The sequence below is a fragment of the Hirundo rustica genome, chromosome 3 (genome assembly GCF_015227805.2).
Source record: "Hirundo rustica isolate bHirRus1 chromosome 3, bHirRus1.pri.v3, whole genome shotgun sequence".
NCBI lineage: Eukaryota > Metazoa > Chordata > Aves > Passeriformes > Hirundinidae > Hirundo > Hirundo rustica.
In genome coordinates, this window is record NC_053452.1 from 57,839,550 (window position 1) to 57,855,938 (window position 16,389).

The window sequence follows — 16,389 nt, forward strand, 5'->3', positions numbered from 1 at the left end:
AAAAGTTCGTGTTCAACAAGTGGGACTATATTACCTTTTCAAGAAAAAAAAAAAAAACAAACTCAAATGTTTTAATGATAGCTGTTGTGCATAACATTTCAGAATTACAGCATACTTATTATAGAATCACATAGAATTATAGAATATTCTGAGTTGGAAGGGACTTTCAAGGATCATCAAGTCCAAGTCCTGGTCCTGCAAAGCACAGCCCCAGGAATCCCACACTGTGCCTGAGAGCATTGCCCAACTGCTCCTTGAACTCTGTCAGGCTGGTGCTGTGACTGCTTCCCTGGGGAGCCTGTTCCAGTGCCCAGCCACCCTCTGGGTGAAGAACCTTACCAAGGGGTAAATCTCACTCCATTCCTATTTCCTTGTGAGCCATCACTGTCCTATAAGGCAGGAAGGCAGATCACAGACGGCTGGACTCCGCAGTGAATACTCTGGCATGGTATTCTACAAAGTTGCTTGACAGGGGGGTAAGTGGAAAAAGGGCAATTTCAGATGAGATTTAGTAGCGCCACTAAAATCAGCCCACTGGTTGTGATCTCCTGCACTACATAGCACTCCATATCTGAATTCAGCATCCAGTTGAGCACATATCCTTGCCTCAGCACACTACACTCTGGCCTTGTGCTGGGAACAAAAAGTTAGCTTTCATTTGCAAGTCAATAGAAGAAAAAAAAAAAAAAAAAGGCAAAAAAAAAAAAAAAAAAAAAAAAAAAAAAAGCAGCAAAACATCTCTGATGAAACTACTGGGAGAGAAGCATTTGTAACTCTTCCCCTTCGGGGAATCAGGGAATGCTTTTCCTTTATGAATAGATCTTTGAAAGACGGTAATAAAATAAACTACTGCTTGATGCATTTAACTTGGTCCAAATTAAAACAAATGAAAATGCACACACATCCCCAAATGGGAAATACAGCAAAACGCCCAAACCACAGACTATTCCAAGTTCCTTTAAGAAACTGTACAGTCTCTCCAAATATGTTTTAAAGGCCTTACATGATCTGTTCCATATGGACTTTGTTTTTCCTCAGTGCTGTGACTAACAGGAAAAATCTTCAAGAGGAGAAGCCTCTTCCTCTCTCTTCATCCTTCTACCTCCGTTTCCCCAAAGGACTGATCATGAGTCTGTCTGGTTTCTGTTTGCCTGTGCTAAAAATAACATTACAGTGGACTGACAATATACGCTGAAGTTTTAAGGCAACTGACTGATAATGTAGGATCATTGTTGCAGAAAGAATGAGAGAGGTTTAAAGGTCAAGCTTTACAACTCTGTAACACAAAATAGTGCATCTAAAGAACCACCCATTTTTGGAGGAATTAGATACATGGACAAATTGTGGGAACTCCTGTCTTGGAAGATTTACCTTACTATTGGTGAAAGGGCACGAGTGACAAGGAAGCTGCAGGCAGGTGAACCTTTCTCCTGGATTTTGCCTTTGCACCAGAAGGTCAGTGGCACAGGGGGGAACACCAGTTGTCAGTCACCCTCAGCAACCCTCCTGTGCACAGACGGGAAGCAAGTCTTTGTTCCCCCCAGCTCCACCTTTTTCGACACGCATCTTTTTCTACTCACTCTCACAGCTTCTCCCAAACTCTCACATCACAAGATCCCTGCCTTCCCCGGTACATAAGGTGGGATCCAGCTCCACCTGTCAGCTCTTCACCTCTATCCCTCCTGCTGCCCTGGCAGCCAGAAACTTGCACCACTAATGAGACCACAATGGTGGTCACGACTTCCCTTCTTGTACTACTTGATTGGCTTACTATGTTGGGCATCTATAACCTAACATTATTTTCCCTCTAGGAGATCTGCTTATATCAACTGGTCTATCAATAAGTTTGTACATATGCATGTGTTCTCAAACATCACAGCACTTCTTTACATCACCAGCTCTGAACCGCACCAGTTGCTGTGATAATGTTTTCCTCATTCTGGCTGTGACTCAGCAAAACTGTAACCAACGCCTTTAAATGTACAGAAATCACTGTCACTTCAGTTTTGCTGACTGATGATGAATTTCAGCATTCACTTGAGGAGAAGCACAAGTTTATCTGTTCTGGGTTAGAATCTGGGGGAAAAAAGCCTGTCCCTACAATAACAGAAAACTGCTACTTGTAGAGACACTCCCCACACACACTTAAAAGACAAGGACACATCCCAGAATTGATTGTTTGGGGAGGGGGAGGATCTGTAGGAAAAAAACCCTGCTGTATCCATGCCATGCACAAGTGTGTAAAGCAGGGAAAACAGATATAATATTAACTTGGGCACTCCCCAGTCAGCAGTAATAATAATAATAATAATAATAATAATAAATTCAATGTGTCCAAATTAATTATTCCACCCACAATACAATTTAATTGGCAGGCACAGGTACACTCATTTGCTTTGCAAAGCAATATTATTAAGCATAGGGGGTTTTTAGAGCTGTGCTCCTGTTTCATAGAACACACATTTTCATGTACACTAGTGCCAAGGAGTACACAACCATTTCAGTAATTATATGCTCCAGTAAAATCATTAATATCAAATAAAATGCTATCATATCTACTTTATGTCTGTATACTGTAGGTATTCAGTTACCTCCAAGTTGATGAGATACCTGTGTGGAAAAAACCTCAAAGCATATTGAAGTCTTTACAGCAACAGCTGCTAAAACATTTAATCACAAAGTTCAAAATAAATTACTCCCAATCTTACTGCAAAGTTTAAGTGGAAGTACTTTAAATACAAGATGACTTTGCATGCCACTTGCCTTGGGAAACAAATAGTGTGCATAAAGAATGGGAGTAAGAAGATGAAGTTTAGTGGTTACAAGTATGAAGACTGTCAACATAAGAAAAGAACAAAATATTGTACAGAAGGAATTGACTGGGAGAGGATTTGACTCCTTTGTCTGGGAATATTTCCATGGAGAAGTAAACATCTTTGAGATTATTTGCTTTTCCACATAGCAGCACTGCTTGGATCTTCCACAAATGCAACTGTATTTCATTATAAAAGCACAGAGACCAGCTGCAGTTTTCATGAAATAGGCTTCTGCTAAATTCAAAAGCTAGTGCAATTATGTTGTCAGCTCAGGTCTCAAATTCCTTACAAGTCTTGGGTCTTAAGCTCTCCGCCATGATGCTTTTTTCATTGTGATAAATAATAGCTGTCTACATTTCCCATCTGTTCTTCTCCAGAAAGTTTTTCTTCTGTATTATTCCTGAAAACATTCGCAATCTACAGCCTTGCAAACAGAAACTATGTTTCAGTCTTACAAGAGCTCGTCTTCCCAATTAAATTTCCTTTGGAATATTTTAAGCAAAAAGGCTGGAATTGAGATGTTAATTTCAAACTTTAGCCTTCAGCCATCTTTCTCTAGAAGAAAGTACCCACTTGTTCCATGCTTCTTCTAACAAAGCCACCAGTTAAAGATGAACCAGGATGGAAGATGCTTACCCCATGTTCTCTGGACAGGACAGTCAAAAGCTCAAAGTAAAGGTGGAGCAGGATCCCCGCTACTTCCTCTTCTCAGTTTAGTTGTTTGCACAGAAAACAGCCTTACTGGGCACACAGGAGGTGTTCGTTTCTCAAAATTCATCTGCCTCTTTTTGGCTTAAATTGATTACTCACAAAAGGAGTATTAAGACATCACAAGGAGGCCTTCGTCTTTTGTGTTTTATTTAGGGGCTGCAAAATCATGATCTTTAAAAGGGCTTTTTCTTGCTGGATGCTTCGTGGTGAGTCTACACGTACAAAAAAGCAGGATCAAGGTCTTCAGAGCACAACAAGGAGTATATTAGACTTGCTTTAAGCAGCAACTAAGAGTTACTTTTCAACACTGCTAATACGGGTTGCTCAGGTGGCAGATGAGCTCATCTGATTACAGGACTCCAGCTTCAAGGAAACTCCTTCAAACATATAACCACTGGTTTCTTCTGACTCATCTAGGTTATTAAAAAAGACTTTTACTACTTACATGAGAATCTTGTGGTTCCCTAATTTCAGCTGTAGCTTTTAAAGCACAGTGCTCTGCAATAATTAGACTAATTGTTTTAAACTACCCCCTGAGTAATAAGTAATAAACATGCTCCTTTTTGAGGCAATAAACTAAATTCAGCCCCTAACTTCTCCAAGATCAGCATCCTCCATCCAGGACTCAAGTCCCTGGAGTATTTTTCTCAAACACAACTGGCCCTGGATTCTTCCTTGCATTTGGTTTGGTTTGCTGCACATCAGAAAGTGAGGACCCCAGAGCAGGCAGTTTGCAAGGGCAGTTCTGTGGGAGTGGATCAGAGAGGATCCCAAGGGGAAAATTTCCAACAAGGAGCTAAGAGGACTGTAATCTCCTTTGCTGTATCACTGTCTAATGCAACATGCAGTCCAAATCACCTATCAGACAACTGGCCACTGTTCAGCGGTCCCAATCCTCACCAAAGCTGCATCCCGTGCTGTCCTAAGCTACTACCACAGCAAAAGATTTTCCCCTCTCTTAGTAAATTCTATGAGTGGCAAAAGCCAACCAGATCATGGGCAACGGGCATAATTCAGCACAACCCTCAGGAAGTTTGAGTATCACTGAAAACTCCCTTTCAGCTACTGCAGACTTGTCCAGGAAAGGTGGTATTTCAGATCCTATAAAGACAGAACAAAGACGTAACAAACTCGCTGTAGTTTCATTCTGCACCAATCTACATGAATGCAGACAGGGCACTGGGAAAGGAAGTCTAAAGCTTAGACAAGACCTTATCAGGACTTGTAACAATGAAGGCTGTGAACCTCCAAATGGGAACTTGCATTGACTTTGGTCAGTGCCTGCCCAGAGGAAGGATGCAAGCCCTAAACTGAGGATCTGTCATTGACAAAAAGACAGAGAATCTATTACAGTTTTTACAAATCCTGCTATCTACAGTAGGGATAGATGCTTTCTATTTTTTAATGGCTGTATATAGCAGCATAAAAATAAAAAAATACTTTAAATAGAAGCAAGAAAAAAGATGGTACCTCAACCTCAGACAAAGAAGATTAAGAGCAGAAGAGATACCTTGGTGAACTAATGAAATAAGGAAGAAAAAATAGAAGAAAATTAAAAAGAAATATAAAAAAGAAAACCCCAAAATCCTCAGGTGTTATGGTCACTGTTGTTAATTCATTTATTTAATATAGAAGTCTAGTACAGGAGAACAACCCCGAATTAAAATCAGAAAAAATATCATTTAGAAAAGGCAATGTGTTGCAGCATTTTGTAAATACTGGTTTATATGACATGACACGGCCTGTACTTACTGGTTATTCTATCTCTGTTCACAAAGCAATTCTCTATATAAAAAGTATGAAATCTGAATTTTAATGTAATCAAAACAGTTCCAAATTATTCTGAGGCACAACTGAATGTCAATTACCACTGTTTGGAACATATTCCACCAGTCAAGCAGCCAGCACACTGTATTATTATTACAGATGCAAGAGTTACCAAATAAAGTCGCATCAAAATTGGAGCATTTGGAAATGGCAGATCAGAGAATCCCAGAATTTTCAGAGTGTCTCAGAGACAATAGTGCCCAGCTTTCACAGATTACTGTTACTAGATTACTCTGCTATCTCAAGATATGACAGATGAAATCGCTTTGACAGCATCTTTCTCACAGCCATTGACAAAGCAGCCGATGTAAGAAAGAGACAAAAATCTGTTCTGTTTCCTCAGGCCTTCAACTTTGTGGTATATCTGTCCCAGGACAGTGTCCCACTACATCATTTGAACAAAAAAGCCAACAAACACTTAAGTCTGTTAACTGCCTGTAAATCTAAGCAGCTGTGTTGTGAGTCATTTCAGGACTGGCTAATAATTGAATAAACAACTGTAATTGTGCTTCATGAAACTCCCATGTTTCCTTTCAGTCTTGGCTTTTCTCATGAAAGCTGTACAAGTTCGGGTGCAGCGACAAAAACTTGGTCAGCTCTGACAATGTTTACCTCATACCTCTAGTCTACCAACCATCATGAAACACATCCTGCTTCTGAGAATGTAACAGTAATGATTTCCAAATATTCCAAATCCAGTGATGAGAAACTTTCAGATATATCACTCTGAGAGTGATATTTTTGAGGACCTCTAGATAAAACTGCCATATATTATTTATACCAAAATAATGCTCATATAAAGCACAATGTCCAGTGAACTGAATGCACCATATGTAAAAATGAAGGAAAAGGTCCCTATAACAGGGAATTTACAATCTAAATAGTGTTGAAAGTGTTATGAACCTTTGAGTAAACACAGCTTGAATTTCAGCTGGAAGGGAGGTCTCTTTTTCTCGATCAGTGGTCTTTAACATGTTGTCTACTACTAGGAGACCTGGAAAGATGGCTGAGAAAAGAAAGTTTGCTTCAGTAGACTTAGATTCACTTTACATGGGTCCACAAATTTGAAACAGATTGAAAATGCCAATCTTCCTCAAGATTTGTAAATTATACTGTGGAATTGCATTCTTGCCCAATTATTTGAAGGGATGATAACCACACTACTGGCTAAACAAGAGAAGCAGCCACTCTGGGAAGTTCACTGAGAGAGACAGTGAAAGGTGGCAATACTCCTGAGCCCCAGACTTCCGTTGCCTTCCAGACAAGTCTCCAGACTCATCCATGCACGCTGAACATTTAGCAGCAGCATCTGGGAGAAAGCTAAGAGAGAAGAGCCTATGAGCCAGAGGAACACACCTTAGGTTTGCAAAATGTTGGAATGAGTAAAAACAAGGTCTAGGGTCTGTAAAAATCTATAGATTTTACTAGTATATAAAGTAATTCCTATTAAACCTCATGAGGTTTATACAAAAAGTTTGTAATATGAAAATCCCCTACTGGTGAGAAGATAGCTTCGCTGCTGTGACTAATTCAGTCTGTGATGGCTTTGCCAAGGCTGTAAACAAAGTTTCAGGCTGTTTTATTGACAAGGATACCGCTGGAAAAAGCTCTGACACCCTCCGGTTTCATATTTCTTTTCACCTACCAAGACACCGCTACAGCTTGCACAATATAAAGGCATTAAAAAAAAAGCAAGAAGTGCTTGTGTCTGAAGCCTAAATTTGCTTTGATATATATATATTTCATATAGATATATTGATATATAACTATCTGTTTTGCCATACCTGGAAAAAGGTCCTCACAGCTGTGCTTTCCATAAGACAGTCATGTCAGTGTTGTGCACTGCTGTACAGAACTCCCTTTAATAAGAGCCTGTGTTAATAAGGTTAAGAGATATCTGGGTAGAGCAAGAAGTCCAGAAGTGCAGGGTCAATCTGGGGCAAAAATAAAGAAGCAAAAACCTAAAAAAATGCTCACAAGCCTGTATATTTGGTTTTGACCTGCAGAGTGAAGATCTGTTTTCACCACAGATCATTATGGCCAACAACAATACAATTATTTTTCTGAATCTTATGGACTGGTGTGACATAAAATTGTTTCACTGGAAAGCAATACCTATAGATGCAGACACTGTTGTTTGCTTTTGTGTATAAAAACAAGAGAGTCGCAAAGAATCTTTCTTTGTCTACCAGGCAGCTGATACTCATGGTATACAAAGAAAATCTTTTTCAGCAAGTTTCCCAGAATGAGGTCCCTTTTGACAGTAGTTAACAAGCAAAGAAACATCTTTATTTAAATCCATGTTAGAGGAAGAATATTTTTCTGTTCTACCCTAATCATTTGAACTATATAAAGTAGTCTCTTTAACTAACTTCTTTATTTTCATTAAACAATACATCCACACTTTTATGCTGCATTTCTTTTGGCCCAAGACCATGTGTTTTGACTGTCGTAGTGTAAGGTATTAACCTATTGTACAGTCCACCAAAAAAAAAAAAAAAAAAAAAAAAAAAAAAAGGGGTGCCAAATGCTTGTTAAAATCAGTTGCTCCTGTCTGGGGAAAAAGATTTAGCAAGTGGGGAAAAAAAGAGAATTTTCTCACAGTAACTTGATCAATCTCTTTCACTCTACAACCTACCCTTTTGCCACTTTCTCATTTTTTAAAGTTCTTTGTGGGGATCTTGGACTAACCATGTCTATTCTATCACTGTATTCATTGACGTTTGGAGACAATTCCTTTGCATAGAAGAACGTATTTTCTTAACCATGAAAACGGAATAAATATCCCTAGAAAGAAAGAGACCTCAGATTTTACCTTGCATTGCTCATCTTGTTTCTTTTGCCTATTAGCAAACATGTAACGCTGTATATTATAAAGATAAAGTACTGAGTCTAGAAAACACTGTGCTGCAAGCAGGTTTTCTGTGTAGAACAAAATGCATGAAAACAATTAATTGTTACAGCGGGAAGGTAGTGATAGAAGAGAAATTTATTAAGTAAAGGCCGGAAAAATGCCATCATCTCTGACCTGCTCCCTCTCCCTTTTGGGAAGGCTGGGAAGGCTGGCCTCTTCACCTGGGAAGATATGCCAAAGCAGAAAAAGTTGTGGAAAAAAATCATTCTTGGAAGGGCAATCAGACAGCGAGCACAGACACACATCCTTCCTTTAGAGCAGACTTTTCTGAAAATTGCCTCAGATGTCTGCTGAGCTCTCGTGGAAGGATTTTTCCTTTTTATTAAAAAGAGTAATCAAAACTTTCCTCTTTGTGTTTTGGAGCCAGCAACTCTCCTCATTGGCAGCAGTTTCCAAACCTTTTATTGAACAAACCTAAAAAAAGTTTACACTTAAGGCAAAGCACCTGCCTTGACTAGGACCTTGGAGACGACAGCTTAGACAGCAATATTCTACCTAAAGCCCATCAGTAATTAATTAACATGCAGTCACTCATGACATCAATCTCTGCCTAAAGACAGTTCTCAGCAGCTTCGGGTTAAAGGAAAATGTGTACTCATTGTAGGTGTTCTGCTGGTGTGTGCTGTAGTAGACTAGTGCTGAGCTATAGGCATACATAGAATGAGGAGAATCAGAGGAAAATTTGTAATCTTCCATTTGAAGAACACTTTGTTTTTGGACAAGGCTGTTAAAACAAGCAGTAAAAGGAAATTAAAATTAGCACTGGATATTTCTCTCAAGAAGTTCCCTTCCAAAATTCCAGTGAAAATTGGCTTTGACCTGGCAGATTTATGAGGCTTTGAAACTTTCAGTTGGAGCCCAAGCAATAGTTTGTTTTGTGTTTAGAATAATAATACTCCTTAACTGAGGCAAAGAGTGGTGGTGACACCACTATTTATGGCTTGTTGTCCCTCTCAGTTTCTGCACAGGGAATGCAGCTGGACTGGTTATTGCTTTTACAATTACCGCATGCTTTTTGTATTGGCAACCCTCACATATTGAAAAGCCACAAAACTGGTCCTCCAGAGCAGAGAATTAATTTTAAAAAAAAGAGGTTTAGGAAAGTGATGTTTTCAGTTGTTGTTGCTTGTCCTCTTATTTAAGGTATTTGCGTGTGTTTGTTTCAAGTTTCCAAGTTTTTCCCCCAAAGCATGAATACTAGAAGCTGTGATCTTCGTACATTTTAGCATTCTGTCATCTGAAGCCAGATGAAAAGAACTAAATATCATAGTATTAGCAATAAACTTGACAGTCACCAGCACAAAAACTCAAAAGAGCTGTTTTGTCTTCTCAAACTGCATTCTTGATGAAAGATAAAAATACCTGAAAAGTTTGCACAGCATTTTTGACAGGTGGACATATAAATCTTTTAAAATTCAGTATTCTTACCTTTCTTCTAGAGTTTGTATAACTATAAGCTGAAGTTTTCTTAATGTGCTGGAAGTACTTCTTTCTGTACAACCTTCTAAAAATTGGCTCAGTAATGTAGTTTGCCTATTCTAAGTGGAGGTACAGAATAAAATGGGATTTTTTTTTTCCTCCCCCTATTGAAAAGGCAAATAGCATTGTTTTTACTTTTGTACAAGAATTTGAGAGCCACAGAATCAATAGGCTGTTTCATATCCCATCATCAGTAGATACTGGGCTGAAAGCCAGTTTCTTCACGATGGCTTTGTTTAGCCCAGAGTTTTGTAATTCTAGTTAATTGATTGCTGGTTTGTTTGAGTTAGCACAATTGAAAATGGTAATGTGGACATCCAAGAAATATTTAGGGCAGAACAGTTCATTAATCAAAGTTAGAACATGCCCAAAATGTTGTAACAGACCAGGTTGGGTATAACATTTCTCACCTCTTTCCCACCTGACACTCAGGAGCTCCATCCACAACTGCCTGGGGTCTGCTGCACTGAAGACAGCCCTTATCAGGGCCTGGGTGTGGTACATCAGTCTTTGGATTGTAGGTGAAAGCAGACCTTCTCTGCAGACAGAGCAAACCTTCCCCCCGGTCCCCAGCACCAAAGGGAGACAGGATAAGACACTCTCTTTGAAAGCAAAAGCAGTTGCACTCAAGCACCTTACCCCCATTAATACAAATAGCTGAAGCAGCAAAGGTTACTTCAACTAAAACTTTTGTTCCACCTCTACTCTACATTTGAGTGTGAAATAAGCTGTTGTTTTCCTCCATTTTCATATTAATACCCACAGCATAATCCTTGATGGTTCCTCGTGCAGGACAGAACTGTGCAGAATAGAACCATTCTTCTGCAAAGAAACATGACACCTACGGTTACATTTATGCACCCAAATTGAGAAGGGTGTAGGTCATTCTGATGTGAATGTAAAAAACCAAAGTACTAGATTTTTTAGCATTACCCTATAAAACATGGCAGTTATGAAAAAGCATAAGTGATGCTTTTTCTACACTCACTACCAGCATTTTGGACTGATACAATAAACTAAGTGATAAAATTATACTATTCTTTAGGATGTGTGTCCCTTTCCCTCAAATAAGAGGACTTGGCAATTCAGGATCTCGTGGTGCAGCTGCAGTCCCACTGGTGGACACTGTAGCAGAGATGGGATTTGGATGTGTTTACTATTTCATTGTTTAACTTTATCCTGGCATAGCATGGTTCACTTTGTGACACAATGGTTTGAGTCTTCACTGCTGTTCAGCTTTCACCACCCATAGAAGAGGTTTAATGACAGAAAATTGTAACTTAGAATTTCATGGTGTAATGAGGCTGGAATTTGACCACTGGTCTCAAATCTTAGCTGTGTGCTTTCATGCCAGAACTATGCTGTTCCCCACTGGTGAGCTTGAACAGTAGCTTATATTAATGTTATAAGGCATGAAAATAATTAAAAAGTCGCATCTGACTTCAGGCACCAGATAAGAGTATACACGCCACTCCTAGTTAGCATACATCAGACTTGACCTTCTGTTACTTATTTCTCTGGAATTCCTGACAGTAGTTTCCATTGGTTCTCCCAGTGGTCTGGGAGAACTTATATTTCTATCTTTCCTTATACAGGACAGTGAAAAGCTTTACTGTACTTATAATAAGCTGCAATAGAGCTGGTCTCTGCTGCCTAAGCTGTGCCATAACCAGACTCATAAGCAGTGCCCAGCATGCAGACTGATTAATGACAGCTCAGCATGGGGATGCTGAGAGACTCGGACTCATGACTGATGCATGTGAAAAGACTGATGAACAGGGGGTGGTCAGGTCTGAGAAAACAAAACCTATCACTGAAATTGCTGAAACCTGCTGATAATTGTTTTTGCACACAGAGGCTATTTCCAAACACGAGAAAACTTAGTGCTACTAACTGTTCTGTGTTTCCCCTTCCTCTTGTCACAATCCCAGTCTTCCTGCCACGGTTAAAAAGGAAATCTGGAAGTAGGAAACAAGTCAAGAGGCAACCCCACCTTTATATAAGGAGAGGTCTATCTTCCATGGAAGTGTCATTCTTACAATAAAGAGAGTGATTCTAGTTTTAATAATTTTCATTAATTAATTGAACTTCACCAGTCTTATAGTTTATATATTTGACCCCCTTCTCCTAGGAGATTAACTCTAAAAGATTACATATGTGACCCTAAAAGTTTATCTGATATGTGAGGAGGGAGAGAGAGAGAGCAGATAGTTTGAGGGGAGATTAAATAAGCCACAATGTTTTAAAGCCAAAAGTTTTAGACTGTTTATCCATTATTCTATTGTTTTCCTCATTTCTGTCATACAGGTTACTCCCCTTGGAGTACAGCAAAGAACATACCAAAGTCAAAGAGACAAAGTCAATGCTGTAATAGAAGAAGATTGGTTAATGAAGTTAATACTTCTTCCCTAGAAGGCTCAGTCCCAAAACACTTGATGCATTCTTTTTTCTTTCTTTTTCACTGTCTAAGATTAGAAGGGGTCCCCTGATTGGTACAGCTTCCTTAATAAATCAGGAACTCCAGAATAAGGAAAACTTGAAGGAACAACAGCTCCATGTCAGACACTATCAATCCATACTTCTACTGTATAATGACAAAAATGTGTCATAGGGTGATATACATTGCCCTAAAGAAAAGACAATGCAGAAAACCAAGACTGGTTTCCCCCCCCCTCCAATGGAAAGTAAATTTTACTCTCAGATTTACATTTTGTGTACCTTCAAGAAATGTTCAGTCCCATTTTCAGTCACTGAGGAGCCTTCAAATATCTTGGTCCTGGAATATGCCAGGAATGTCCCCTGTATTCACAAAAGCCAGAGTGAGCCAGTATCCCAGATATTGTGAGAAGAGCTTGTTCTGTAAATGTGACATAGAAAAAAATCACCTTGAGTGGGAGCCAGCACAGCATATCACTTGAAACAATGGTCAGTGGCCCAGCCAAGTGTAAGCAGCATGGATGGGAAATCCCTGCCCCGAGACACCGACCTTCCTGACCGTCCCTCACCCATGAGAGCAAATCTTCTGTTCCACTACGCCTTGTCCCTCATCTTTAAATTACTTCAAGAAAAGCAGATAGTAAGAATATATGTTAAGCCTGGATGCTACAGGGAGATACCCACATGCTAGATATTATGGAAATCATCATCATTGCTTTGAAACTTCAGTTAATAGCAGTGTTTCTGTTACATTGTAGGAGAAGAGGTTTTCATTATGAAAGAACACAGAACTTGACAGTGAAGTTAAAGAGAGTAGGGGTTTTTTTTTCCGAAACATTTAACAAAGTGATTTTTATTAAGTGAAATCCATGAAATACAGCAGGGCTGAGTATAAGAATCTATTCGGAGAGAAAACATACAGGTCCTTCATAACACGTAAGTCATTAAACAGCTAGTGGTTAGAACATATAACGAGATGGGTGGAGTTTTCCTAGTGGAGACTCTGAAATTGTTTCCTCCTAACAAAAGTTCAGAATCCATTTGTCAGCACATATAATTTCCTGTGCTCCTTGCTGCATTTCAAAAGCCAAAATATGCATCCTATTGTAACAAAACTCCTGGTTTACCAAGATAAACAAATAACAAAACAGATCTGCATGGTGTCAGAACTCCAGGCAGCTCTTTGTATTTGTTGGAAGATCTTAACTGGGTTGGGAAACAGTAATTATTTCTAGGCAGATTCAAACATTTTTTGACAGAGATTGTGATGAAAAAAACGTAAGACTTTTCTCCCTGTAGCTGAAAAGTTTAAATCCTCAATAGTAACCTTAAACCTGACCATTATTCAACTTTGTCTCATATTATGCAGCTATGCAAAACAAAGTCTGTTGATGAAATGAAAACAGTTTCCTAGAATACCAAAACAGACTGCTCCCTCCCTACGGAAGACAGTCATCGCTCCAAGAGTGAAGTATGTTTACTAATCTGTGTCAGTTAACAAAGATATATTGGGGACACAGCATTTGAATTAAAGCCTCTGGTAAATGAAGTGATCATAATGCATGAATTCATGAATTTGAGCTGAGCAAACCTGGTGTCCTATGGTGGCCAACAAAGAGGAAGTGCGACCCTCGCCTGGCCTTCCTTCTCTCCTGCCCTGCTCCTACACTACCCTGCTCCTACACTACCCACAAGACTCAAAGAGTAAGGACTCACCTCCTCTGCTAAAAAAGACACTTCCTCCTGACTTCAGCTATCTAATTTGTAATAATTTCATGAAATTACAAAGTGTGTAAAGATATTCTGCAGGAGAGTTTAGGAAATGCCTGTGTTATTTGGTTTGTAGCAGGGAATCTGACTAGCAGACATCCAAGAGAGGAGAACTGCATTGTGTTTGACTACAAATATGTAGCAAAAATTGTCTTCTGCAAATATATTACAGCTGAGAAAACCGGATAAAATCAGAAGTGAAAAATTACCCTGTCTACAATACAGTCATCAGCAGTATCACAACTCAAATCCAGGTCCCTTGAGGCTGTCCTGGCTTGCTGTTGTGTAGTTCTCTCTTGTTTTCTCAATGCCTTGAACCTAGTAAGAGCTCCACTATCTTATCTTGTAGAGTCTTTAACTGTTATTGGTCAAGAGTCAACTCCATCAAGCAGTGGAAAAAAAAAAAACATTCAAATGAACTTAAAATGCCTACTAGATGTTGGGCTTAAGAAAAGGTTTTGTTTCAATGACAATTTTGATTCCAATGGTGTAATGTTTTCTCATAAATATCAATTGCTAGAAATACCTGTGGGATTTACCATTTAACTGTTTCATTACAGATTCATGCAGGACTGAACGGACAATAGTTGTCTCCTTCTGAGTTAAAATTCTGGACAATCCTGCTTCAACAGAGTGAGACTAGAAAGCAATTAATCTCTCAGCTCTGTCTAAATAGCACACACAGTAGTTAGTATCAACTTAGGTGCACTACTTGGATGTTTATTGACCTGTGCATCTTCTGTGCTAAAGCAGACTGTATTCTACTGAAGCCTATTGAACTCTTGCTTGTGTCTGTGGTTTGCAGACCACACAAATTTCCCAGAATAAGGAGAACCTCCAACACATTTCAATTTATGAAACATGTGCGGCCCATATGAGAAATGTATCCCAAAGGAATGAGAAATTATAATTTGCACATGTGTGGATAAGAGTCAACTAGTGTTGAAAGTAATTAAATTTTGTCACTAATTAGTTTCAATCAACAGTGTGCATTAATTAATCCACACAGTGCTCCTGTGAAAGAAATGCAGAAAGTTCTGAGACTGAGGTTTTGTTGATGGAAGCAAATTGATGTATAACAGAATAGGGAGAAATTTTTAAATGGTTAGCTGCTTCAGATTGCCTCTACAAGGGAACATTCTTATTCTGGAGCAAGTTCTAACTTGCTTAGTCCAAATGTAAAGCAGCTTGAAATCATTTAGAAAGAGAGATGAAAAAATCACCCTTCTATGCAAGACAAAACCAACCAAACTCCCAAACCAGTTACTCATTAAATCTATAGATGAACCACAAATCCTATTTTTTTATGTCCTGGAGCGCTTCCATTGTTACACATTTTTCACATCTGGCAAGTGTGTTGGTATAACTCTGATGATGCTCCCTCCAAAAGGATAAAGTCCCTGAAGGGGGACAAAGGTGGCTGCAAGAATGGCTCAGCACTTGATCAAGCAAAGCAGGCCATCTTTCTTCAGCTCAGGATGGCTTGTGTGTGTGGGGAGAGGTTTATAAAATCATAACTAGGACAAAGAAGATGAATAAGGAACAATTGTTCATTATTCCTTGCCATATAAACAAAACAATTTATTCAATGACAGGTTTAAAAACAGTTAAAAACCAAAGGGAACCATTTTCCACACAACAAGATATTGAGCTGTATGACTCACTGCTAAATTAAATTTGGATGCGAAAAATATTAGCAGGTTCAAGATGGGATCAGGCAAGTCAACTGGAGAAAGGTCCATCGAGGATAACTGAACAATGGCCCTGATGTGATATCAAGAGGAGGAAATGCCTGCAGCACTGATCACTAGAAGAAAGGAAAGAGGAACAAATCACTGTTGTGTTTCTTAAGCTCTTTCCCCTGAGCTGTAGGTGCTGGCCATTGTCCGAGTCAGGCTAATGGGATACTCAACCAGCGTGGGACTGCTTAAACTGGTGTTTTTATGAGTTTCCAGTGACAACAACGGAGCTTAAATGGGTTTCTACATTACGTTTAAAATAAGTAATGGTAACATATTACACAGAGAATGTGGGGCACCAGAGCTGGGTTTGGATCTTGTTTTGAATCCAACCCTTTTGTGTTGCTCCTTTTTAGCAGCAATTATGATTACACAGTCTATGTCTTTCCTAACTAAGGAGCTCTGCAGCTGTATGGGACGGATGGCAAACACTATCACTACAAAATAAGAAGAGACTATAAATAAATCAATTATTTTCATGCTCTATATTTATCAGACTCCAAAAAAAAAAAAAAAAAAAAAACAAAAAACCCACCCAAAAAAACCCCCCTCTTGATATAATAACCCAGATGAGTGAAAGACTTCTTTATGAGGATCTTGACATTTTGGTCACATCTGATTAATTGAATGCTATGGTCATCGTTCCAGAGGTTGTATATTGAGAATGAATTTGTCTTGTAACTATCTGGCTCTAAAA

General features: G+C 39.0%; 1 protein-coding gene across 1 annotated transcript in view; it reads right to left on the reverse strand.

The window, feature by feature from the left end:
• Positions 1-16,389, reverse strand: part of PLEKHG1 (pleckstrin homology and RhoGEF domain containing G1) — a 186,572-nt gene that overhangs the window by 127,987 nt on the left and 42,196 nt on the right. The window contains exon 3 of the mRNA XM_058419833.1: positions 12,466-12,604. The gene's annotated coding sequence lies outside the window, so the exon portion shown is untranslated. The remainder of the gene's footprint in view (positions 1-12,465; positions 12,605-16,389) is intronic.